Consider the following 26,250-nt stretch of genomic DNA (forward strand, 5'->3'; position numbering starts at 1 on the left):
TGTGTGAGGGATCAAGAGTATTGTGAAAAACTTAACTATTATTACAGTATAGGAGGCAGAATCTGTCACAGCATGAATGACAATCAGTCTGAATAACACACATGTCCTTCCGTGTTTGAAAAGTAAAATCGCATTCTATTTTCTACCGAAAGAACTCTGTGTTCTCCCTGGGAAACAATTTCTGCCTTTCAGAAAACCAAATGTCTGGTCCTATTGGTTCTCTCAAATTATCTCTTTGGGCCAGTAGGCTCAGTTATTAAGCATATCGTTAATAGTGACACAGTCTCAAAGATAAGGAGGACAAAGAAACAATTTCTCCTGGGCCTACTCTGGAAAGATAATCTACAAGTGAATTTGGCATTGCTGAAATGCTCAAGTCCAATGTATCAGTTGAAACAAAGCATAAAACATGGAATGACAGGGCATCAATGGAGGGAAAAAGAAAAAAAGTAAATGAGATAAACTGACATGGTACTAGGCTAGATAGATCCCATATAATGGAGAAACATGAATCAGAGAGATGAGAAACAAAGCAGGGGTGTGCGGGGCAGTAGGACTTCTGTTTGATAGAGGGGAAGGCATAGCAATCATGAGACAGGGAAATCTGATATAGTGCCTGAATGAGTATCAAGAATCTAGTCATGATAGAGAGGAAAGAGCTAGGAAAGTTAAAGAATATAGCACGGAGCTATAGAAGTTGAGAAATAAAACTTATCATCTTGACTATAATAATTAAGGCATATATTTCTAAGCAGTATCTATATTTAGCCTGTATTTATAATTGCACAATAAGTATTGGGTGACTATAGCACATGGAAATGTTACTAAACTGAAGAAAAACATGTCTTCAGACGACCAGGGAAATGGGAACACTTCTATTTCATAGGCTAGGATGGATGATAGGATTTTTAAGACGCTAGATTAAAGGATGCTTGTGATTATGTCTGATGCAGTCAATTCAATTCCCCTGTGCACAGATCCAGAAGGAATGAGTGGTTCCCCTTTGGGGTTGAATCTCAAGCATCTCACATCTGGTCAGTGTCGTGTGCTATGGCACAACTTCTGATGCTTTTAGGGGCAGCCACAATGGAGTAAGAGAGGACGCATTCAATTGCTGCCATTAGGTTCTAGAGCAGAGAACTGCAGAAGATGAATGAGCAAATCGTGATCCCTGAATTATGCCACATAATGCTCCTATGACCTGCTCTAGCCCAATCCATTCCTCACATGAGAGCCTCATGTCCGACTTGGTCCATGACCTTTTGGTGCTTCACAAGGGCTCTCTGCCTATAGAAAACTCCCAGAAAACTCAGGGGTCCCGGTTGTTTCTAAGATAAAAGTAAAGCAATGATGGGGCAGAACAGGGAGAAAGGGAAGGATTGAAAGAGAGAGTGTGTAAATATATGTTCAAATCTTAACCCCAGTGCCTGTGAACGTGACCTTATTTGGCAATATGGTCTTTGCAGATGTAATTAAAATAAGATGAGGTCATACTGGATAAGGGCTTGGATATAGGGACATACCGGGAAGAAGACTGTGTGACAAAGGAGGCAGAGATTGGAGTGTTGCAGTTGCAAGCCAAGGAATGCCACAAGCCACCAGAATCTAAGAAGAAGCAAGGAAGGACACTTCCCTAGAGCCTTCACAGGGAACATGGCCCTATTGGCACCTGGATTTTAGACTTCTGGTCTCCATAACTGTCGAAGAATACATTTCTGTTGTTTTAAGCTGCCTTCTCTGTGCTCTGTGGTACTTTGATATGGAAGCCCTAGGAAACTAATAACAGAGGGAAATGGAGAGATGGAAGGGATGGAGGACAGACTCAAGCTGTAGCCATAAAAATGCAAATGCATGCTCCTTTACTTGACTATTAATCTATTTCTCCTGCAAAGGAATTCATAAGTTGTCTCGGTGTCACCTTGACAACATTAGTAGTGTCGATGTCTACAGGTTATTTTGGAACATGTTTGGTGCTCTAAGCTAAGTAGCATAAAAATGTTTGAGTAGATACCTGCCATCTATGTTTATTCAGCTATGTATGTAATAAATAAATGTATAATATACTAACATTTGTTAGCTATTATAATGAAATAAAAATAGTAATCAGTGGACAAAATAAAGATGAACAAAACAATATTTATTAATGATAAATAAAGCCATTTTCCTCACTGAACATATTATATGAAATACTATTAGTAACATTTTTAGTGAGAGCAGTCAGATTATATGTGTTTTATAATTTTTTTTTAAATCTTGCTTTAAAACTTTATCATAAAGCTTTGAAAAGCCCTGGTTCAAATTACAGTGCTCAAATAGTTGGTCTTAATGACTATTAGAACCATAAAAGTTACCTCATGGAGATACATAGGCTCATTGTTTAAAGGGTCTTTGTTGACTATTTTTACTATAACATGGAACCATGGAACTTATTTTCCAACCTCAATCACCAATTAATACTGTAAGATTTTGATTAAAAATAGGCTGGAGAATGACATCCCTCCCTTGCTGTGTATCAATTGTGTTTTCAAATCAGTTTGAATATGTATTTTTCCAGTTTGATAAAAGTGATCAAAATCCATTATAATGTCTGATGTAAAGGATATTGGAAAAGCTTTAAAAAATCTCAAAAACCCATTTTGGAGACAAGGCATCCAGATATGAGATGTGTTATAAGTGATACACTTAATATTTAAAAAAACAATCTCACATAGTGATGGAAATATTTCCATACATCTGTTTTTAAATGCTTTTTTTCCCCATTCCATGATTTTCTTTCTAAAGGTAGTAATTTTTCTCACTCATTACTGAAACACCATTTTTACTTTGAAGATACAAATTAAGTGTGACAACAACACAATAGAGACAACTTCTTTTATGGGAGAAATGAGTAAAGCTTTATGAGATGTGCTTTTGGGGATATAAGAAACAGAACTAATCTTTTCCAAAAACAGTATCAAAAAAGTTCCATCCACATAATGACCCATCAATATCTTTGAGAGGGAAAATGCCAAACCCTTTTATTTTAACAACAGCAAGCGTATGTATCTGTGCGTGTGTGGGGAGGGGGGCCTATTCACATACACACACGTACACTCACACATACACATTTATAAATGTATATATGCATGCATATGTGTGTGTGTATATATATATATATATATATATACACATACACATACACATATATATAACACATACTATATACTATACACATACAATATACATACTACATACATATGTATACACACATGTGGATATACATATAGGCATATACACATATATGCACATGCATGCATATATATATATCTACATACACACACATATAGACACACACATACCATATACTATATACATATTATGTGTGTTTTACATGCTGTTGAGTCAGTTCAGACTCCTAGTGACTCTGTGAATGAGTGTCCTGTCCTCAACAGCCCTGCTCAGCTCCCGTAGACTCACGACTATGGCTTCTTTTATGGAGTCAGTACATCTCATATTTGGTCTTCCTATTTTCCTGCTGCCTTCTATTTTTCCCAGAATTATTGTTTTTTCCAAAGAACCCTGCCTTCTCATGATGTGCCTAAAGAAGGACAGGTTCAGTTTTGTCTTTTTTGCGTCCAGTGATGCTCCATGCTTAATTTGCTCTAGGACCCATTTGTTTGTCTTTCTGGTGGTCCAGGATTGGTAGTGCTCTCCTCCAACACCACATTTCAAATGAATCACATTTTTTCCTATCTACCTTCTTCAGTGCCCAACTCTCACATCCATACAATAGTAATTGGGAATACCAGGGTGTGAATGATCTTAGCTTTGCTCTCTAAGGACACATCTTTGCTCTTGGTTATCTTTCCTAATTCTCCATTACTGCCCTTCTGAGTCTCAACCTTCTCTTGATTTCTTGACTGCATACTATAATACTATATATACTTATAGGCAAATATATATACTGAGGGTGCCAAAAAAATGTATAAGTGGACATTTTGGTCAACGTTGCTCAAGCAGTAGTTTGCCATAATCAGAAGTGTCTGGATGCTGATGGTAACCACTTTGATTTGAGTACCTCTTGTAATTGCAGAAGTCAAATGTGACTTGTATTCATCTTTTGTTATTGGTATACATTGAGTATTACAATTTTAATAACAGTTTTCCTTTCTTAAAATGTGTATACATTTATTTGGCACCCACTGTATGTTTGAGAGAAGAAAGATTCTGCCTTAGAATCAAACCTCCCCCAACACCACGAAATCACAGCAGTATCTGGCACCCTGCATTTCATATCTCATGCAATCCTTACAATGGTTTTTGAGAACTAGGTCAATTATTGTTCCCATTTATAAAGAAAAATAAAATGATAAGGGATATTAAATAAGTTAAATGGTGGGCGATGGTTACCGTAGGTCATAGCAATTGTTAGGGTTGGTGTTGAAACCAGAAGTATCTGATTCCAAGGCTATCGCTCTTATACCAGCTCCGTTCTGATTTCAGCTTTTAATGGGTTGTGGGTAAGGAGGTAAATAACTCAACTATATGGAGGGCCCTATGAATACTCAGTTGGTGTCTCAAATGGAGTAAAACCAGAAGTGTAGAGGAATTAGCAGTGGTTAGAGGTTGAGAATAGAATAAAATCTTTTTGCAAAAGTTTGCTTAGTGTTCATTCAGATTTCTGATCTCATTATATGAACAGTTGAAATGGACACCAACTACGTAAGAAATGTGAATATAAAGAGGACAAAATATCATCAGGCTATTGTGCGAAATACAGCCTTGAGACTTTTTCAATACTCAGAGTGGACATATCCAATGTATATCAAACCTTTATGAACTAGAGCAAAATAATAATGCAGGAAAGAATGTTAAGTGCAGTCACATTACTTTTTTCCCTTTTAGTAATTGCGTGTCTTGATTCAGTAACTCCTGGCACGCTTTTTGGACATCCATTATGCATGTACAAGCAAAATGTTTCTGGCATCCCGTCACAAAACAGTCTTCTCCCGTCTGTTTGGTTCTTTATAACATTTGGTGTATTATGAACATGAACAGTATATTTAGAAGACAAAAGAGAATTTTGTTTAAGAAAAGAAGAGAGACAGTGTTTCTCATGTAGAGCTCTTAGTACTGGTTGCCAGGGAAGTAGATGAGAAAATTAAAAATGGTTAGTGTTTTTGTTGGAGATTTGGGCCTCATTTATAATGAGAAAGTAAGAAAGAACACCGTAGGATGCCAGGACATTGTAGTCTAGGGTACAATGTAAGTACAGAAATAATAAAAAGGAAACCAACAGCACTGAGAGGTCCTGAAGAATAGTAGAAAGAGCTAGGGGTCGTGCCAGGAATGTGAAGAGAAGGCAATGTAGCCAAATATGGGAAGCTAAGACTCCTTGCAGAGAAACTAAGGATGAAATTCAGGAGCACATGTGAGGAAGAAACCTAGGAAACCCATATGAAAAATCTTGTAGTTCCGAGAAATGGTCTTTGTTTAGCTTAAGACAGTTTTACATGGGATTCCTGAGCTTGTGTTTCACTCTGGTCTCTGACTAAAAGGGATTTTAAAAAGCAAAAGACACCCAGACATTTACTTTGTATGTTCTCTCCCTTCAGTTTCCACAATAAATTTTTTTTGATTAGAAACAGAAAACAGGTTTGAAAAATGGGCCATGAAATACTATGCAACGCTCATTCCTGTAAAATAAAATTAATTCAACCTGAATTGAGTATCTACCACGTGGCAGGTCCTGTTTTAAATAACTTTCAGAGATTTATTTAATCTTCAAACAACCATAATTTTGAGGATATAGAGAAACAAAATTGAGAATGAGTTGATAATTGTTTAAACTGGCTGATGGGCAGGTAAACGTGTTAGACATTTCTCTTTTGTATATGTTTAAAATTTTTCAAAATTACATTATAAAAAATTGGTAAACTTACTTACAAATTACTAACCCCATTATTAACTGATAAGAAAACTGACTTTAAATGTCTTAGTGAAAGTCAAAAATAAGCCCTGAGTGACACGCATAGAATTTAGACCTAGGTTGCACTGACGTCACAATGAATAATCTTAACACTACAGCAGCAAGAGCAACATCATGTGCTCAACATATAAACTATGAGACAGTTTCCACCTCAAATTCTCATTAGCACATCACAGTATAGTATCAGAGCAAGAACAGAACAAAGACATTCAGTTTCTTTCTAGATAATTTGGGAAGAGTATATTGATATCAGATAGAACAGTATTTTTCAATTACCTAAGTTTTATCAGATATTGAGCGAGTGAGGCTTGGTCAATAATGACATCAATATGAGTGTCTCTCATTCTTCCAAATTTGAGTTGTTGTTTTACAATATTCCAAAGTGCAGAGTTAAGAGCACACACTCCTGAGTCTGGTAGACCTGAGTTTAAATTCTTTGTCTATTATTACAGGTCTGTGAACTTGGTAAACTAACTACTTACTCCAAGCCTCAGTATCCTCCTTTGCAAAATGGAGACACAAATATCTAAGCAGAGAGGGTCATTACAGACAGTTTAATGAGGAAATTAGTAAAGTACTTAGCAAGGTATGTAGTCCATGACAACTTAAAAGGTTATTGGATATTATTAGTAATATGAACTCTGTATTATAGACTCAGCGAAGTCTCTCAGAGGGGGCTGATATTCTGGTGGGATTTAGAGATTGTGAGGAAGTTGATTAGTAAAGAAAGAAAAGGAGGCCATTCTGAGAGGAGGAAATATCAAGTGGAAAGCATGGACACCACGGGGGTCTTTTGCAATTCGGTTACAACAAAAATTTGGGGAGTCACAGGAAAAAAAACTTGGAATGCTGGGTGATAGCCATCTTGTAAAGCCCATAAATAGTATGCAAGTTGTGTTGACTAGAATGCATTGGCTGTCAGTCTTCCTGAGAAAAATCATCTGGGGTAATTATTAAATAGGTGGATAACCAGACTTTTTTTTTTTTTTTAAATTGTGCATCAGTGGGTCTGGATTGGATCCTGAGAATGTGTTTCATGCTTTTAACAATTGTTTTAAGTAATTTTTATCTTCAGAAAATATTGAAAACTGCTAGTTTTAGAGTATTTTTGTATGTGTTATATATATAATATATAATATTACACAGATATATGATATTCACATAGTCTATGAACAAAATTAGAATATTTCTACATCCAATAACTATAAAGAAATAATATTAATAATTAGATATATGTAAATATGGAATTTATACTCATATACTCTGTATATTACCATAGAATGACTATATTAGTCTATAAATAAAAATAAAATGTTTATATATATTTGATATGTACATAAACTTTGAGGAATTATATGCATGTGTATTCTCCACATAAATGTAAAAATGATATATTTTGTATCTCTACTGTATTATTCAGAGTTCTCCAGATAAACAGAACCAACAGAATATATGTAGAATATATATATATATATATATACACACACACACACACACACACATATACTGGGGGTGCCAAAAAATGTATATAAGTGGACACTTTGGTTAACATTGCTCAAGCAGTAGTTTGTCATAATCAAAGTGTCTGGACACAGATGGTAACCACTTTGAGCACCTCTTGTAATTGCAGAAGTCAAACGTGACTTGTATTCATCTTTTGTTATTGGTATATATTGAGTATTACAACTGTAATACAGTTTTCCTTTCTTAAAATGTGTATACGTTTTTCGGCATCCTCTGTATATATAGACACACAAACATACATACATACATACATATATATGTGTGTATATGTATACATGTGTATACATATATACAAATATATAAATATCTTTAAAGAGATTTATTATTAAAAATTTGGTTCACATCATTATGGAGGTTGAGAAGTACCACAATCTGCCTTATGAGTTGGCGACCCAGGAAAGCCAGTGGTATAGTTCCACTCCAAGTCCAAACGCCTGAGAACCAGGAGAGCTGATGGTGTAAGTTCTAGTCTGAGGGCAGAAGCTGAATGTCTTAACTCAAACAGTCAAGTAGAGAGAGTAAATTCTCCCTTTTTCTGCTTTTTTGTTCTATCAAGCTCACAACAGATAGGCTGAGGCCCACTCCCAATTGGAAGGGCAATCTGTTCTCCTCAGTTCACCAATTCAAATACTAACCTTATCTGTAAACACTCCCACAGAAACAGTGTTTAGCCATGTATCTAGGCACCCATGGCCCAGTCAAACTGACATAAAATTAACCATCACACCTACAAATAGATAAAACAAAGTTAGGCTCATATACTATTTGTTCGTTTTTATCTAGAGTGGGAATGGAAAGGATCCCTTCTGTGGATTATATACTTCAACACTTGAAGGAGACAGAGATCTTATAAGTAAAGAACAATGTCTTATTATTGATTGAATAATAACAACAATGTCTTATTATTGAGTGATTTGGCAAAGATTTTCTGAAAACCTTACATTATTAACTACCACCCACTGATTTATCTATGGGACATATTGGATGTGGAGTCTGGCAAGGAGAAGGAAGTCTTCTCTGATATTTTTGCCAAAAATTCCTTTAGACAAGATGGCACCTTATCTTCTCAAATGAATTGTGCATTTCTAAGGAAATGGACTATATTCTACATCCCTTTCATGATGTAAAGCAGCTAGCATGTACTAATGAATAAATATTAATTAGCAGATTAGGAAAGGAAGAAAGAAAACATGCTGCTAGAACTGAAACTGGTTCAAATGAACATCTCAAGGGCTGCAAAGAGTTTTTCTGAACACCATGCAAGAACAAACGCTATGTCTGCAGCCTTACAAATTAAATGGAAAATCTGTTCAACTATATGCCACAACATGGGTAAAAAAATAACATATATATATTTTAAACTACAATGTCTAAAGCAACAGAAGCAGTTAAGTGCTGGAACACTGGAAGTCATCAATATTAGTTCCCCTTGAAAAAACTGCATGAAAACATCAAAAATGTGTGCAAAGATGTTTTTTCTGCTCAGTTTAAGAAAATGCTATTTCTTGGAGAGAGTAATTTTTTTGTAATTTTATTATATAAGAAACCAGCATTAAAAACAGAATTTCTTGAACAAATCATTGTACTAAAACACAGCCAAGATGAAGACTAAATGTATGTGTAGCCCATGAGTATCTTTTATGTGGATGGCCAGCATTGCCAGATAAGAACACCTATAGAAAAGCAAGGTCAAGAAAATTGCTTGAAATTAATCAGGTAAAAATAAACATCATCCACAGAAAAAACAGACAACAATTGGAAAAAATTGATTGGGAAGGGGAAGAAACTTACTTAATAGTCTTTCTTTTAGCAAAAAATTACTCTTGAAAAATAAAGCACCCTCTTTTACTTGACAGTCTCTTACTTGTCTAACGTTACCAAGTGTGTTAAATAAGCTGTCTAACTCCCTTATTACTCTTTCTAGAGACTGAGCTGTGATTTTAAAAGGCAATGAAAAAAAAAAAAAGGCAATAAAAGGAAAAAGCATTTGCTATGTTAGTCTACATGCAAAAATTGCAATAAGTCTTCAAATAGAGGGCAATATTAAAAACATTACTATCCTGAGGAAGGTTCAAGATGATGGACTAGGTAAATCTCTGCCTCCTGCCTCCCAGGATCACATCAAAATTATAACTAAATTATAGAACAATTAACTTCAAGAATCATCTGAAGTCTAGCTGAACAGAACTCTTATAACTAAGGATATAAAGAAAAAGCCACTTCGAGACTGGTAGGAGGGGCAAAGATACAAAACAGGATGACCCCAAACTCATACGTAGTAATTGAACACCTGGAGGGAAACCACAGTGGCAGAGGTCCCTCCTGAAGAAGGAGGGGTTCCAGCCCCTTATTGGGCTCCCCAGTGCAGCGGTCCTGTGCCAGAGAGAGGAGTCCCCATGACATCTGGCAGTGAAAAACAGCAATAACTCTGTCCATCCCTATCAGTGAGACAGAAGGCAGCTGGAAAAACATTTTCTTAAAGGGCCTGAACAAAGACTCATTCACTTGCAAATACTCACCTGGGCTCCGGTGGAAAGGTGGTAGCTCGAGAAGTACCACAGACATATGGGGAAATACTGGGTTGTGTGTCTTTGAGGTGCGAGCTGGTGGGACAGCCACCATTATCCCTGTGTGAAACCTGCTTCACGTATAACCTAGAGGATGGCTCCATCTTTTCTATGTTGAAGACTCCCACAAAGGGCCAAATCTGAGACCACGTTGGTCTGATAAAATCTGTGCATGTGCATCATGTTGGTGATGCCCTGGGTCCCCATCACAGCCAGCTAGTGCTGCATCACCCAACACACTCTGGGCTCCTGGGTGCAGACCCACCCCACAAACTGTGGAAGCCTTTTATAGCAGCAGAAGCCTCATGGTGTCCTGGAGAACTTTTGGTGATGAGCAGTCAGCCACAATTTTCTCTGCACCCTCTCTTGGGTGCTTTCAGGGACCTGCAAGCCTGAGGCAAGCAGTGGTTAGCCCTGGTGTTCTCAGGGCATTTTGTGAAGTGGTCACTGGCCTGGCACTGGTGCAAGAATCAAATCTGCATTAACACTGTATAAACCACAGCCCACACCCATAACTCCCAGGGACCCTCCTCCCCGCCCCAGCTAGTTGCCACATTACAGGAGACATCTGAACACTGTTCAGATAGCCCACTCCATGCATTTAAGGAGGCTATTTCAACAGCTGAGACTTACGGGCAGATGGCAGGTGGCAACAGGCCTAGGGGGGTCCTGAGCCTTTTGCTAAGCTGCCCCAGGCCCAATACCGTGGCACCAGCTTTCATTCACAGCGAGGCCACCCCCACATGTCTCCAGGTCCAGCAGAGGCAGCAGCCAACCATACATAATTTTGTAGCTCCTACCAGGTAGCCCCCAGCTTGTCATAGACAAGGCAGAAATTGGCCTGCATGGAAGCCCCTCCCAAGAGATACCAAAAACAACACACCCAGAGGCTGATATCAGACCACACTAGAGTACTAACTGGTTGGCACCACAACTCGCACAAAGAAACAGTGGTCTCAATAGGCATGTGAGCCCACTGAGGTGAATTCTCTTTTGAGGGGTCAGCCCCCACACAGCAGCTCATACACTGTAAGGAAAGCCAGTCCCTACAGTCAGTCAGGCCAGGATTCAATCCCCACTGATGCACCAACAGCAATCAAGGGTCAGCTACAACAGGAGAATACACACAGGGACACTCCTGGAATACAAACACAGGTGCTCAGGAAAACTGTGCCACTGGACAACACAGGACACTTACTACACAGGCCACTCAGCAAACACTGAGAGACATAAGACATCTACCAAATACATAGAAGTAAACACAGAGAGGCAGGCAGGATAAGGAAGCAAAGGAACACGTCCCAAATAAAAAAGTAAAAGAAATTTCCAGAAATAGAACTAAATGAAATTGAGGCAACCAACCTGCCAAAGTTTAAAATACTGGTTATAAGAATGCGTAAGGAACTTACTGAGAACTTCAACAAAGAGATAGTAATTATAAAAGAGAACATAGAAACTATAAAAAATAACCTGTCAGAAATAAAGACTACAATAACTGAAATGAAGACTACACTAGAAGGAATCAACAGCAGATTACATAAAGCAGAGGACTGAATCAATGATTTAAAAGACAAGGTAGTATAAAACACCCAATTGGAACAATAACAACAACAAAACAAAACAAAACAAAAAGATAGTTCAAGGGACTATTGGACAACAACAGAGTAACAACTTTAACATCATTGGAGTATCAGACAAAGAAGAGAGGAAGCAAAGGATCAAAAACCTGTTTAAATAAATAATGACTGAAAGTTTTCCTAACCTGACAAAGGAAATAGACATACAAGTCCCAGAAGTACACAGAGTCCCAAATAAGCTGAACCAAGACACATCATAATTAACATGGCTAATGTTAAAGACAAAGAGAATCATAAAAGCAACAACAGCAACAAAAAAGACAACTAGTAACTTATAAGGGAGCTCCAATAAGACTTATCAGATGATTTCTCAACAGAAATTTGCAGGCCAAAGAGGAGAGGCAGGAAATATTCAGAGTGACGAAAAACAAGGACCTACAAGCAAGACTACTCTACCTAGCAAGGCTATCATTTAAAATTGAAGGACAAATAAAGAGTTTCTCAGACAAACAAACAAACAAACAAAAAACACTAAAGGAATTCATATTACCCCCAAGCCAGTAATACAAGAAATGTTAAAATGACTCATTTAAGCAGAAGAAGAAAGGAGAAAACAAGCAAACCAATGAAGATCAAAAATATGAATACTAAAATGGCAATAAGTATGTACCTATCAGTAATTACTTTCTATGTAAATGGATTAAATGCTTCAATCAAAAAACATAGGGTAGTTGAGTGGATAAAGAAACAAGACCCATGCATATGCTGTCTATAAGAGACCCACCTCAGACTGAAAAACAAACATAGACTGAAAGAAAAAGGATGAAAAACAGTATTTCATGCAAATGGGAATGAGAAAAAATTTGGAGTAGCAATGCTTATATCAGACAAGACAGACTTTACAATGAAGACTATACTAAGAGATAAAGAAGAACATCTCATAATGATAAAGAGATCAATCCAACAAGAGGACATAACCCTAGTAAACATCTGTGCATCCAACATAGGAGCACCTAAATATATAAAGCAAATATTGACTGACATAAAGGCAGGGATCAACATTAACACAATCATAGTAGAGGACTTTAACACCACATTGACACCAACGTACACCTCTTGTAGACAGAAGATCAATAAGGAAACAGCAGCCTTAAATGACCTACAAGAGCAGATGGATTTAATTGATATTTTTAGAGAATTTCACCCCAACGCAGCAGAACATACATTCTTTTCAAGTGCACATGGAACATTTTCAAAGATAGACCACATGTTAGGCCACAAAATAATAAAAACATAAAAAAAAATAAGTCTCAATAAATTTAAGAAGATTGAAATCATACCAAACGTCTTCTCTGACCATAATGGTATGAAACTAGAAATCAATTACAAGAAAAAAACTGAAAAACACACAAACACATGTGGGCTAAATAACATGCTACTAAATAATGAATGGATCAAAATGAGATCAAGGAAAAAAATCCAAAGATACCTTGAGACAAATGAAAATGAAAACACAATAGCCCAAAATCTATGAGACACAGTGAAAGCAGTCATAAGAGGGAAATTCATAGCAATGCAGGCTTATCTCAAGTACCAAGAGAAATCTCAAATAAACATTCTAATGTTACACCTATGGAAACTGGAAAAAGAAGAGCAAACCTAGCCCAAATTGATTACAAGGAAGGAATTAATAAAGATCAGAATGGAAATAAATGAAATAGAGGCAAAAAAAAAAAATGCAAAAGATTCAATAAAACCAAGAGGTGTTTTTTTTGAAAAGATAAACAAAACTGACAAACTTTTAATCAGATTCAAGAAAAAATGAGAGACAATCCAAATAAATAAAATCAGAAATGAAAGAAAAGTGACATGGACACCACAGAAATACAAAACATTAAAACAAACAAGCAAATAAACAAAAACTACAAACAACTATACACCAACAAATTTGACAATCTGGAAGAAATGGATAAATTCCTAGATGCATACAATCTTCTAAGGCTGAATAAAAAAGAAACAGAAAATATGAACAAATTGATTACAAAATTGAATCAGTAATCAACAAATTCCCAAAAAACAAGATGTCTTCACAGGTGAATTTAACCAAACTATTCTCCTCAAACTATTCTAAAAAATCCAAGAGGAAGGAAGGCTCCCAAGCTCATTTTACAACACCACATTACCTTGATTCCAAAACCAGACAAAGACTTTACAATAAAAGGAAAATATTGGCCAATATCCCTAATGAACACAGATGCAAAAATCCTCAACAAAATATTAGCAAACCATGTTCAGCAATACGTTAAAAATTATACACCACAATTAAGTGGGATTCATTCATCCTATGCAAGTTTGGTTCAATATTCAAAAATCAATTAATGTGATACACCACATAAACAAAATGAAAGATGAAACTCATATGATCATATTAATAGATGAGGAAAAGCATTTAATAAAATCTTGCATCCATTTATGATAAAAGCTTTCAGGAAAGTGAGAATAGAGGGACCATATCTCAACATAAGAAAGGCCATACATGACAAACCCACAGCTAATATCATACTCAATGGGGAAAAGCTAAAAGTATTCTCCTTAAGATGAGTAATAAGACAAAGATGTCCACTTTCATCACTTTTACTCAACATAGCATTGGAAATTCTACCACAAAAACCAGACCAAAAAAAAAGAAACAAAAGACATGCACATTAGAAAGGAAGAAGTAAAACTGTAACATGATACTAAATATAGAGAACCCCAAAGATTCCACCAAAAAACTATAAATGAATTTAGTAAAGTAGTGGGATACAGAATTAATATGCAGGAATCAGTTGCATTTATACACCAGTATACTGAACTATCAGAAAGAGAAATTAAGAAAACAATCCCATTTACAATTGAATAAAAAAAAAATGCTTAGGAATAAATATAACCAAAGAAGTGAAAGACCTGTACTCAGAAAATTATAAAACATTGAAGAAAGAAATTAAAGATACAAATAAATGGAAACATATATCATGTTCATGGATGGGAGGAATCAATATGGATAAAATGTCCATACTACCCAAAGCAATTTATAGATTCAATGCAATCTATAAATTCAATGGTATATATGAAAATACCAATGGCATTTTTTACAGAACTAGAGCAAACAATCCTAAAATTTATAGGAAACCACAAAAGACATGGAATAGCCACAGCAATCCTGAGAAAGAAGAACAAAGCTGGATGTATCACACTACCTGATATCAAACTATATTACAAGACCATAGTAATTAAAACAGTATGGTCAGAGGGGTAGTAAATTGGGGGTGGGGGGTTATCATTTTGTGAGGCGTGTAAATGTCTAACTATTACATTGTTTTGCACACCTGAAACTAATTTAAAAAATAACAAAATTTTAAAAAAGAAAGCAAAAAAACCCCAGCATGTTATTAGCATAAAAACAGACATACAGAACAATGGAACAGAATAGAGACCAGAAATAAATCCATGACTATATGGTCATTTAGTCTATGACAAAGGAAGCAAGAATATACATTGGGATAAAGACAGCCTATTCAATAAATGGTGCTGAGAAAACTGGATACATGTAAAAAACAAACAAACAAACAAAAAACCCAAAACTGAACCACCTTTTTACGCCACATACAAAAGAAAAAGAAGAAGAAGAAAGAAGGAAGGAAAGAAAGAAAAACCTCAAAGTGGACTAAAGACTTAAATGTAAGACCTGAAAACATAATACTGCTAGAGGAAAATACAGGAAGTAAACTCTCAGATATTAGTAATATTTTCACTAATATACCTCCTTGGAAAAGGGAAATGAAAGAAAAAAATAAACAAATGTGGCTACATCAAACTAAAAAGTCTTTGCCATCAAAGGAAACCCCCTACAAAATGAAAAGACAGCCTACTGATTGGGAGAAGATATTTGCTAATGATACATCTGATAATAGGGTTAATATCCAAAATATATGAAAAACTCATACAACTCAACACCAACAAAACCAAACATTACAATTAAAAAAATTAGCAGAGGACCTGAATAAACATTTCTCCAAAGAAGACATACATATGGCCAATAGACATAGGAAAAGATGTTTCTACATCACTAATCATCAGAGAAATGCAAATTAAAACCACAATGAGATACCACTTTACTCCTGTCAGATGGCTGTCATCAATAAATCAACAAACAACAAGTATGGCAAGAATAAGGAAAAAAGGAAATCCTCGTGCACTGTTGGTGGGACTGAAAATTGGTGCAGCCAATATGGAAAAGAGCATGGAGATTCCTCAAAAAATTGAAAATAAAACTACCTTATGACCCAGCAATTCCACTCTTAGGTATTTATCCAAAACACTAATTCGAAAAGATATATGCACCCCTATGTTCACTGCAGTGCTATTCACAATAGCCAGCATATGGAAACAACCAAAATGTCCATCAATAGATGACTGGATAAAGAAGATGTATATATACAATGCAGTATTATTCTGCCATAAAAAAAAAAAGAATGAAATCTTACTATTTGCGACAACATAGATGGACCTAGAGAGTATTATGCTAAGTGAAATAAGTCAGAAAGACAAATACCATATGATCTCACTTATATGTGGAATCTAAAGAACAGAATAAACGAGCAAACAAAACAGAAATAGACTTACAGATACAGAGAAGAAACTGATGGTTGCTAGATGGAAAGGGGTTTGGGGGGATGGTAAGAAAGGTGAAGGGATTAGAAAGTACAAATTGGTAGTCAGAAAATAGGTCATGGGAATGTTAAATTCAGTATATAGTCAGTAATATTATAAAAACTATGTAAAGTTTCAGATGGGTACTAGACTGATTGGGGAAATCACTTTATAAATTATACAAATGCCTAACCGCTATGCTGTACACCTGAAACTAATATAAAATATACAGTCATGGGATGTAAAGTAGAGCATAGGGTATATAGTCAATGGTACAGTAATAGCTATTACAGTGTCAGAGGGATAGGAGACTTGGTGGGGTTATCACTTTGTGAGGTGTGTGAAAAACATCTAATCACATCTTGTTTTGTACATCTGAAAGTAATTTATAAAAGAGGACCACTGACATTTTTATTACTGAGAAACAATAACGCATTGGGAAAAGCAGTGGATTTTTGTTTTCCAATCACAGAATTCAAGGATGTGCTGTTTCCCTAGTAGTACACAATTAGAATCCTTACTTCAGTCATTTACCAGGAAACAAAAAACCAATTTTTCTATCCCCGCATGAACATTTTAGATGTTCTCACATGCTTTTTTAAAAATTTAATGGTCTCAAATCCACAACAGACAACCCTAATGAAGCTATTTTATTCTAGAAATGTTGCCTATAATTTAGAGTTTGATTGCAGCAGGTGGGTAATGGTAGCTTGGTTGTGGCACCACAGCCCAAACAACCTATAGGAGAGTGTGGATGTCTGAAGAGAATGCCAGCCTGGTTTTCCTCTCCACAGTGCTTCTTTGAAAAATGAAATGTGGGTGCCATTGTTTGTACAAATAATTATATTTACTTGGTAAGATGACACGATTAGAATAGAATTAAAATAATATTAGCTTCTAGGGAAAATGTATATTAATGCCTTTTCCTTCTGTTCTTAAAATACTAAACTATTTACACATATTCCTCCCCCCAAAACAATGATAAGGCAAACTTGCAAGTGTCCACTGTGCAGCTTAAGAAACAAATCTTACAGATGCCTTTCCCTTGACCCATATGCCACAGAAGGGTATCGACTACTCTGAGATTTGTGTGTATTATGTTCTTGCTTTTTATTATACTTATAGCACATGGACATATATTACCCACTCTGTAATATGCACATATTCCTGAAAATGTTTATTAAATATTGTATATTTGTGAACTTAAAAAATAGAATTATACAGTACATATTCTGTCGCAGCTTTTCTTTTTTCACTCAACATTCCATTTTGAGATTAAGCCATGTCACAACTATATAGTGTTCTATTACATTAATGTATCACAGCATATTCTTTCAGTTGCCCATTGATGGACATTTGAGTTGTTTTTACTGTTTTTGTTTGTTTCTTTGTTTATTGCTAATGCCTATTCTCTTCTAAACATTCTTTTGCCTATCTCCTAAAGCACAAATAAAAGAATTTTTCTAAAATTCTTCCCAGGTCATCGCTCATAAGAACTAATATTCAGTCTATGATTCACTGGGACAAGCAGAGGGGTTGGTTTCGTCAAAGGCAATTGCCCAGCCCTCTCAGACATTCCAAGGGCTAAGGGCAACAATTTCAGACAGACCTGTCACCTAAGGCACACTATATATAGGAAGCTCTGCGCTAGGGAAAATACTTAGAAGTGGAAGTGTAGGGTGTGAATATGTTCAGAATGTCTTTCAAATACTTCTTCAACTTACGCTATTGGACTGCAGTAGATAAAGGTCTCACCACTTGCCAACATATTGTACTGCATGAATTTTTAAATTTTGTTAGGTGCAAATGCAAAATGATCTTTTTCTAGGGGTTTTCAATTTTCACCATTCTCTGAATGACAATTTTTCATCCAGGTATTAGTTTCTTAGAGTTGCCAAACTAACTACCTCAAATTTGGTGGCTTAAAACAAAATAAATTTGTTCTCTTACAGTTCTGGAGGCAAGAGGTTTGAAATCATGGCATCAGCAGGATTGGTTCCCTCTGGAGGCGATGAGGGCAAGATCATCCCATGCCTCTTTCCCAGCAACTCTTGGTGACCCTTGGTTTGTAGCTCCTATACTGCAATCTCTATCTCCTTCGTCACATGGCCTTCTTTCCTGTAAGTCTCTCTGTCTTCACATGAGCTTCTAAGGACACCAGTCATTGGGTTTAAGCATACCCTAATCCATTATTACCTCATCTTAACTAATTACTTCTGCAAAAATTATATTTCCAAATAAAATCGCATATAGTGAGTAATAAATGTCCATGTGCTATGTCCATGAGGTTCCAGGTGGATATGAATTTTGGGGAATACTATTCAACTCAGTACAGGACATTTGCGGATATTTTCCTATTAACTGTTCATATCTTTTGCCCATGTTCTCTTTTGTTGTTGGTCCTATTCTTCTCATTTTAGGACTAAATTCTTCACAAAGGATATTAGCATTTGTGATATTAGATATCAGTACATTTCCCAGTTTTCTATTTGCCTTCAATTTTTATAATGCACCTGGATTTTGAGTCATACTCTTAGGGGTTAATATTTTACATTAATATCTCTGATCTATTTGGAATTCATTTCAGTGTATGTAATGGAACTAGTTTTTCTTATGCCTATATAGCTGCTGAGTGATTATTTGAAAAATCCATTTTTTTCTAGTGATTTGAGATGTTCCCCTTATTATGCACTAAATTTCCATATTCATGTGAATCAAAGTTTGGATTTTATGTCATTTTTAATTTGTCAATCTATTCTTTTTATTGTTGTTTGGTTTATTTTGTTCTTCAGATTCCACATAAAAGTGAAACAATTGAGGAGTAACAGAAAAAATATATTTGAAGAAATAATAGCTAACATTCTTTGCAAAATTGATGAAAACTATAAACTCACATGTTTAAGAAGCTCAATGAACCTCAAGTAGAAGACAAAGTCACAAAACATTGAAAATACTACAAATCAGTGATAAATAGAATATCTTAAGAAGATGACCAAGTGAAAGGACACATTATGCACAGATGAATAAACATAAGACTGATTATGGACTTCTAATGTGAATCTATGCAGCCTATAGAAAAATGCAGTTAAATGTTTAAAGCACTGAATGAAAAAAAAAAGTCAATTTGGAATTCTCTAACCCAAAATGAAGAGTTTTTAAGGCAAATAAAAGCTAGGTTAATTAATTGTGATAAGACTTGTACTATAAGAACTTTAAAGAAAATTATTTAAGCAGGAGGAAATTAAACAAGATGAAAATTTGGATCTACACAAAGGAGTGAAAAATTCCCCAAACGGTAATTATGTGGGTAAATACAGAATACATTTACCCCCATTTTTAACTGGTTTAAACAATAATGATACATTTTATTAAAAGTTTTCAAACAATTTATTATGATGTTTATAACATTAAAATAAGTTATATGAATTAAAATACATGACAACAATAGCACAAGATGTGGGAGGGAGGAAATGGAAGTATACAGTTGAAACACTTTTACAATAAACACGAAGCTATACAATAATATATGAATATGAAGTTTGATAAGTTAATGAACACTACAAACCCTAAAAAAACCCAAAGTAATATAATTAGTAATCCAATCATGGAGATAAAATAGAATCATAAAAATAATAATTCAAAAGAAGATAGGAAAAAAAAAAGAAAGTTGAACAGTTAGGAGAACAAAATTTACATCCCAAAATTAACATTTTGTTAGGGAATAAAATTCAAGATGTGTTTACCAAACCAATATAATTTGGCAGAATTCAAACTCTGTACTTTCTTCAGTGGATGGTAGCTGCTGAAATCTTTGTTCTGTTTATTCAGCCTTCCATCTGTTATTTCCCATTGAGCATTTTGCAGTATTGCCTATAACTGAACAGTTCAAGGTCAGTCATGAAGTTAACGGGAGATCACACTTATATTTTGGACTCTCCTCAACTATATTTTATTCTTTTCAGTCTTTCTTCCTACCAATATTCAGCCACTTTGGCAGCACAAACTCCATGCTCTGATATCCCAAGGAAATTAAGACCATAATTTTGCTTAAGATTAAGCTGGTCTTTGCTATGAACACTGGAGTTTCTTTCAGGGGAAACGCCTATACAGGTGGATCTCTCGCAGTTGTCTTCACTTTTTGAATACCCTCCAATCCCTGCCTCCTTTTTGCTCACTTCAAAAAGTTCTATTTTATATTTTGTCCAAAGCTTATCATTGTTAACTGCAGTATAATGGTTCTAACATAAAATACATTGCCATTAGCAGAAGCAGAGGCTAAATTTTCTTCATCTCCAATTCTCCAGTGCTAAAAAGGTACTTCTTGATTAATAAGACATCAATGAATGCATATTGAGCAAATGGATATATATATATATATATATATATATATATATATATATATATATATATATATATTTGTATAAAAAATGGCTTCACCTGGGAGGAAAGGATGGTGTGGAAGATATAATGAAATTCTCTTTCACTGCCAAGCCCCCTTGCAAACTCACTATAGGCCTAATGATATCATTATAGACCACTGATGCTCTATGCCTTTGGGTCTCCCAGTAGTTCCACCTTGGACAATTTCTCCCATTCAGCTTTTCAGTTAGTTTTATAAACTTGCAGAACATCCCTCTCTTCCACTTTGCTATCTGTGAATTGAAGAGACATTCCAATTTTCAAATGAACCTTAGAGACAGACATAGAAACTGCTCTTCTTCCTTTAATAACACTGTTGAATAACACTGAGTTTCTCAAGGGAGAGAGGAGTGGATTTAGAACCTCTGCTTCCTTCTGATTGCTTTTCTCAGTCTCACGGGTAAGAATTTGCCCATTACTTTGTCTTAGGTTTTGTTTAATGAAAAAGCTTTGTATCATTTCACTTTCCTTAAATGAATCAGCAGTTTGGTGTAAATTAGGCCTTTGAGTTTTGTTAAAACCTACCTTGTTTAGAAATACAATTTTTATTTATTTCTATCCTTCCACTGTCACCCCTTAAACTCTTTAACTACCTGTAAGCCTATATTACATATTTACCCAGGGCTTGTGAACAATCCGAATTTATATCATTGGTTTCTATATTTATTTGTTTACCTCTGTTTCTTGCCAGCTTTGTCTACAATAGATTTAGAATTCCCAGAGAGCAGAGAACATGTGAATCAACTTGTTTTGTAGATTTCCTTGCAATTCTGTTATACACTGAACTTCATGAAAATTTTAATGGCTTCTGGGATGTAAAAAAAAAAAAATTTGAATTAAAATTAACCTTTTCTTATCACTTCTCTCCCCTTTGAACCACCTCTACCCTGCCAATGGATTAAAGTTTCTAAACCAACACTTTCATTATTTATTATTTCATTATTTATTGAATTTTTCATTCAACAAATATTTCTGAGGACTTAGTTTCTATTAGTCACCATTCTAGGTATAAGAGGTTCCGTGATGAAAGATACTGAAATAAGTATTTCGATTCAGTGAAAAATGACATAGCCCCTGATATTCAGACCCTCACTTGAAGGGAGGCAAGAAATATGGAATAGCAAAGAATTAAAGAAATAAACAAGGATTTTGAAAAACTGGCAAGAAGGGGCCTTAACTATGACGAGCTGTACCTGAGAAGACTCCCAAAACAGGGAGTCAATGATTGAGTTGCAACTTAAACATAGCTGAGTATTTTAGATGAGGCCAAGGCAGGTTGATTTTAGGTCAACAAATCTTGTGAGCATGTATTTTCATAGTGGCTCTCCTTGGCATTTTTGTTTACTGTCTGAAGTAGGAATGAATGAGTTTAAATGGGGAGAGGAAGTGGGGATGGTGTTTGGAGGGCATTACTGTTTTTGGTGGGATGAGAACAGAGAGACAGGGATCATCAATAGCATGGCATAGCATTTGTTCTTCATTTTGTCTTATAGACTGTTGGGTTGCTTTAGATTAATTTTTTGGAAAAGTAGTTTAAGGTCTACAGAAGTGTAGGGTATATAGGGTCTATAGAAGGCGAGCTTGTAAGATAAAAGGCTTTGAGAGAACCTGAGCACAAACTGTGTTGCTTTGAAGCAGTAGTGAACAGTTATTATTTCTGCCTCTCGAACATCCATTTACTAATTTTCTGGTAATATATTCCCAGTTTTCCTTTTACTATCAGGAAGCAACTCTCTTCTAGTCTTTGGCCAAAGTCTTCAGGAAGGGGACTCATCTACCCGTAGATCCATCGGTAGAACATGATACAGGCCTATTTAGATGATATAGTCTATCTCTACTATCCTTGGTTCATGGATGATTGTGTGACACAAAGCAGGTAAAACAGAGACCAACAGGTACAGTTTTGGAGTGCCTGTTACAAAATCACTCTTCTGCGGCCAGTGACGCAAACTCTACATATCCCTGAGCCTAAAGCAGACAAAAGCAAAGCAAAGCGAAGCTATGGAATGAGTGAGCAAGATCAAGTCCTGGTGACATCACGCAAGCTCTGGGACCTAGCCATGTCTGAATGAACTTTTCAGATATGAAAGCCAGGGGATTATTTGTATGGCTTCATAATGTTGAGTTAGGTTTCTCAAAGAAAACTTAGGTGAGGAAGTTCAATGCAGAATCAGTGAAAAGACCTGTCATTTCATATCGCCACTTAGCCAACCACACCATTCCTAGTGTGTGATACACTACAGAGCTCTGGCCCTTGGAGAACTCAGCATGGCCACCACTGAATGACTGAAAACCACAGCTTAGAGCAGCACTGGAAGGGATAAACCTCCCAAAAGCAACTGTTCTGTGGGCAACAGATCAAAATCAAAGAAATTTAATGTAAACATTTCTCATGATAACCCTCCCTTCAAAAATGGTTGAAAAGATATTGAGAGGGAGCTGATATCTAATAGTCCCATAGATGGGGTTAAGTGCTGGTAGTTTGAGCTTTGATGCTACATATTATATTGATGCCACATTTGTACTCAATGACAGGTTGGCCGGAATACTTGAATTACATAAACCATAGGATCAAGTCAGCAGGCCACAAAATTGAAGAAATCATTCCAAAAAGTGAGAATGCCACTGCCATTGAAAAGCATGAAAGAACATGTTGCATGTGGATAATAGCAAATAGTCGGATATAACTGAAGAAATGGGACTATGTTTAGAGGGAAGGGGAGGGATGCAGCCTTAGAGATATGTGAGTCTAATTAGCTCACTTTCCTTTTCCCAAAATATACTAATGTGTTAATCGTACTCTTTAGCCTGGCATCTAAGATTCATTTTCTTATTAAACCTCAAATTTTTCTTTAGCCAAACTCTCCTCCTTCCTTCACTGAGCCGGTGAATTTTGTCTCCCAGTTTTTGCTCAAAGTCATTCTCTTTACCTAGATTGTCATCCTCCAGCAAATGCAACCTATTCCATTCATGTGATGTTAATTGTCAATTGCTAATCATATTTATATTTTTTAAATGCATACATGTTATCTTATCAAATTAGTTTGTAAACCCTTTGAGGAGCAAAGGAGAGAGCACGATGTTCCTCATTTTCCATCTCCTAAAGGGCCTAGAACAGTCCCCAGAATATAGTGTCCAATGAGCAAAAGTGTGATGGTTTGTGGATAAGATCAGAGACCATCACTCAGCTTTTTATGTTCCTAAGGAATCCCAGGACCAGGCCATGTGCCTGGATATCACGTCTTCTTAAAAGGGATTTGGAAGGTATCACACTGATCACCCTCCAGGGACAGACACCCTTGCTCTCACCATTCCGGTATATCCTGGCAAGCCCTCAAAGTTTCCCTGCCCCTCTTCAATGGCATCAGCTGTAGAGTTTTCGGAGACTGACAGCTATGGAGAAAGGCCCCACGGTGGGAAGCTTGCAGCCTGCCTGCTAGTGACTGTGCTGAACCATAGGCTTTCACAGGAGTGCCTATTTTGTTGTTGTTTTTTACCCCCACCCTGCAAAGGCATTACTTGCCTCCTAGCAGCTTTGCAGTTGACTCATCTGTGGGACCTGTTAACAATCCCCAGAGACATTTCTCCCTCTGGGACCACTTTCCAGCGCACAACTGAATGTGCACGGAAAGGGCTGTTAGGGTGATGAAGTGCCTGGATACCTATAAGGGGGCACTACAGAGGGCAAGGGCCTTACCTTTGTGGCTTCTGGGGTTTAAAGACCCATTTCAGAAATTGTGTTTTTCCTTTTATAAAAGACCTTAACTATCCCCTTATATTTCAAATAATAAAAAGAACTTTTAACAACTTAATCACATGAAATATCAAAAGGGAACTGGCAGACGCTTGGATGGATCAGAGTAATGCAGAAGATTGTTTCCCAAATTATGTGCCTTAGATAGCAAGTGCTGTCTAAGGCTAATGGCTGTTATTAGACAACAGGCTTCTGTGATCAAGTAGCTTAGGAAATTTCTGGGTTTTCTTGCCATAATAGTTCTCAGAGCCTATAATTTTCCTATGCACCTGATTAATCTCTAAGAGGCAGTCGTATAGTATTTACCAAATTTACTTGACCACACAAAACTTTTCATTAAAAAAAAATACAAATTCACACATTTCTGGAATTAACATTTATGGGAAAAGACATTCTAGATGTTCTCATGTGCAGAGGAGAAGGAGAATTACAGTTCCCTTGCTAATGAAGTGCTCTTAAGCATTCTTAATTGGCTTTCTGGTCTATAAACAGTTCCTTTCTGTTTGTATCTATCTATCTATCTATCTATCGATCGATCGATCGATCGATCGATCGATCTATTCATTCATTCATTAATGCCTCATTCAGTAATCATTCAGGGGAGCAGACATTCATTATATGTGGCTTCACTTTTCCCCTAGGCCCATTGTTATAAGAAGACTCCACAGAGTTTATAACAAGACTTTTTCCCCTCTGGTTGTGCTCTCCTCAATGCCATAGACGAAGATCTATAGTAGAGCTACAGTATATGACCCCCTTCAATGACATAATTTCAGTTGTATTTTTATGATCTGTTGGTTGAGAAACTATATAATAACAAGATATTGTGGGTTTATTAAAATGTTAACTTTGTGTTTATTCTTAACAGCATACTAAAATTCTGCTTCAAATCTTTATGAGACACAGTAACATTTCGGTTTACAGATAGTATCTGCTGCACATATAGATTAAAGTATCTTTGAAAATAACTCCAAAATCTCCAAATCTTTCTACCACATAGAACAGAAAATATTGCTCTAGAGTACAGTTTTCTGAATCAGAAACAACGGAGTTTGGAACTGAAATCAGCCACTAATAGGTAGCATGACTCTGAAGAAGTTAAGTAATTTCTAGAAGTTTCATTTATTAAGATGATTTGAGGGTTGGATAAGTTAACATAAACAGACACACTGCCTGATAGATGGCAGACCTCTTAGCCTTCTTTTTCATTGAAAGCAGACATAAAACTGTACTCAGAAAACATATTTTGAGGCAAAAGTGTCATTGTGCTAGTTGTCTTTACTTTTAATAGTTCCAAAGCAAATGTAGGGAGAGAATGCACCATTATTATTGGTGTTCTAAATAAATAAACCAGATAAAGTTAAACAAACGGTAATAAGAATTGTTTGCCAGATTTTATTGTAAGTGCTTTATGTGGCTTATAGCATTTGATCTTCACAAAAGTCTTAAAAGACCCCTTTGTTATCCCCAATTTTAAAGATGAAGAGAAACTAAGGCAAATGGTTGATATCACTTGCCCAAGATTCCAGATCTAGAAATTGGTGGTCCTAGTCCTAGCTTTCAAACTCAAAAAGTATTTTTTCAGCAGCTACCAGTATGTTGTTTTCTCAGATATATATCATGTGAAGGCCTCATTTGCCACATTTTATTAACCAATTGTTTTCAAGACCCTAATGGGATTTGAACATTGATAGGCCCTGTTATTTGCATAAAAATAGTAATCTTATTGTTAGGAAGTTAGTGTATGTA

At 35.9% G+C, this 26,250-nt stretch overlaps 1 long non-coding RNA gene across 1 annotated transcript in view; it reads right to left on the reverse strand.

The window, feature by feature from the left end:
* The window catches only part of LOC141567134 (uncharacterized), a 236,217-nt gene that overhangs the window by 172,885 nt on the left and 37,082 nt on the right, over positions 1 to 26,250 (reverse strand). The gene's annotated exons all lie outside the window — the stretch shown is intronic.

Source organism: Rhinolophus sinicus, linkage group LG10, assembly GCF_036562045.2.
Source record: "Rhinolophus sinicus isolate RSC01 linkage group LG10, ASM3656204v1, whole genome shotgun sequence".
Taxonomy (NCBI): domain Eukaryota; kingdom Metazoa; phylum Chordata; class Mammalia; order Chiroptera; family Rhinolophidae; genus Rhinolophus; species Rhinolophus sinicus.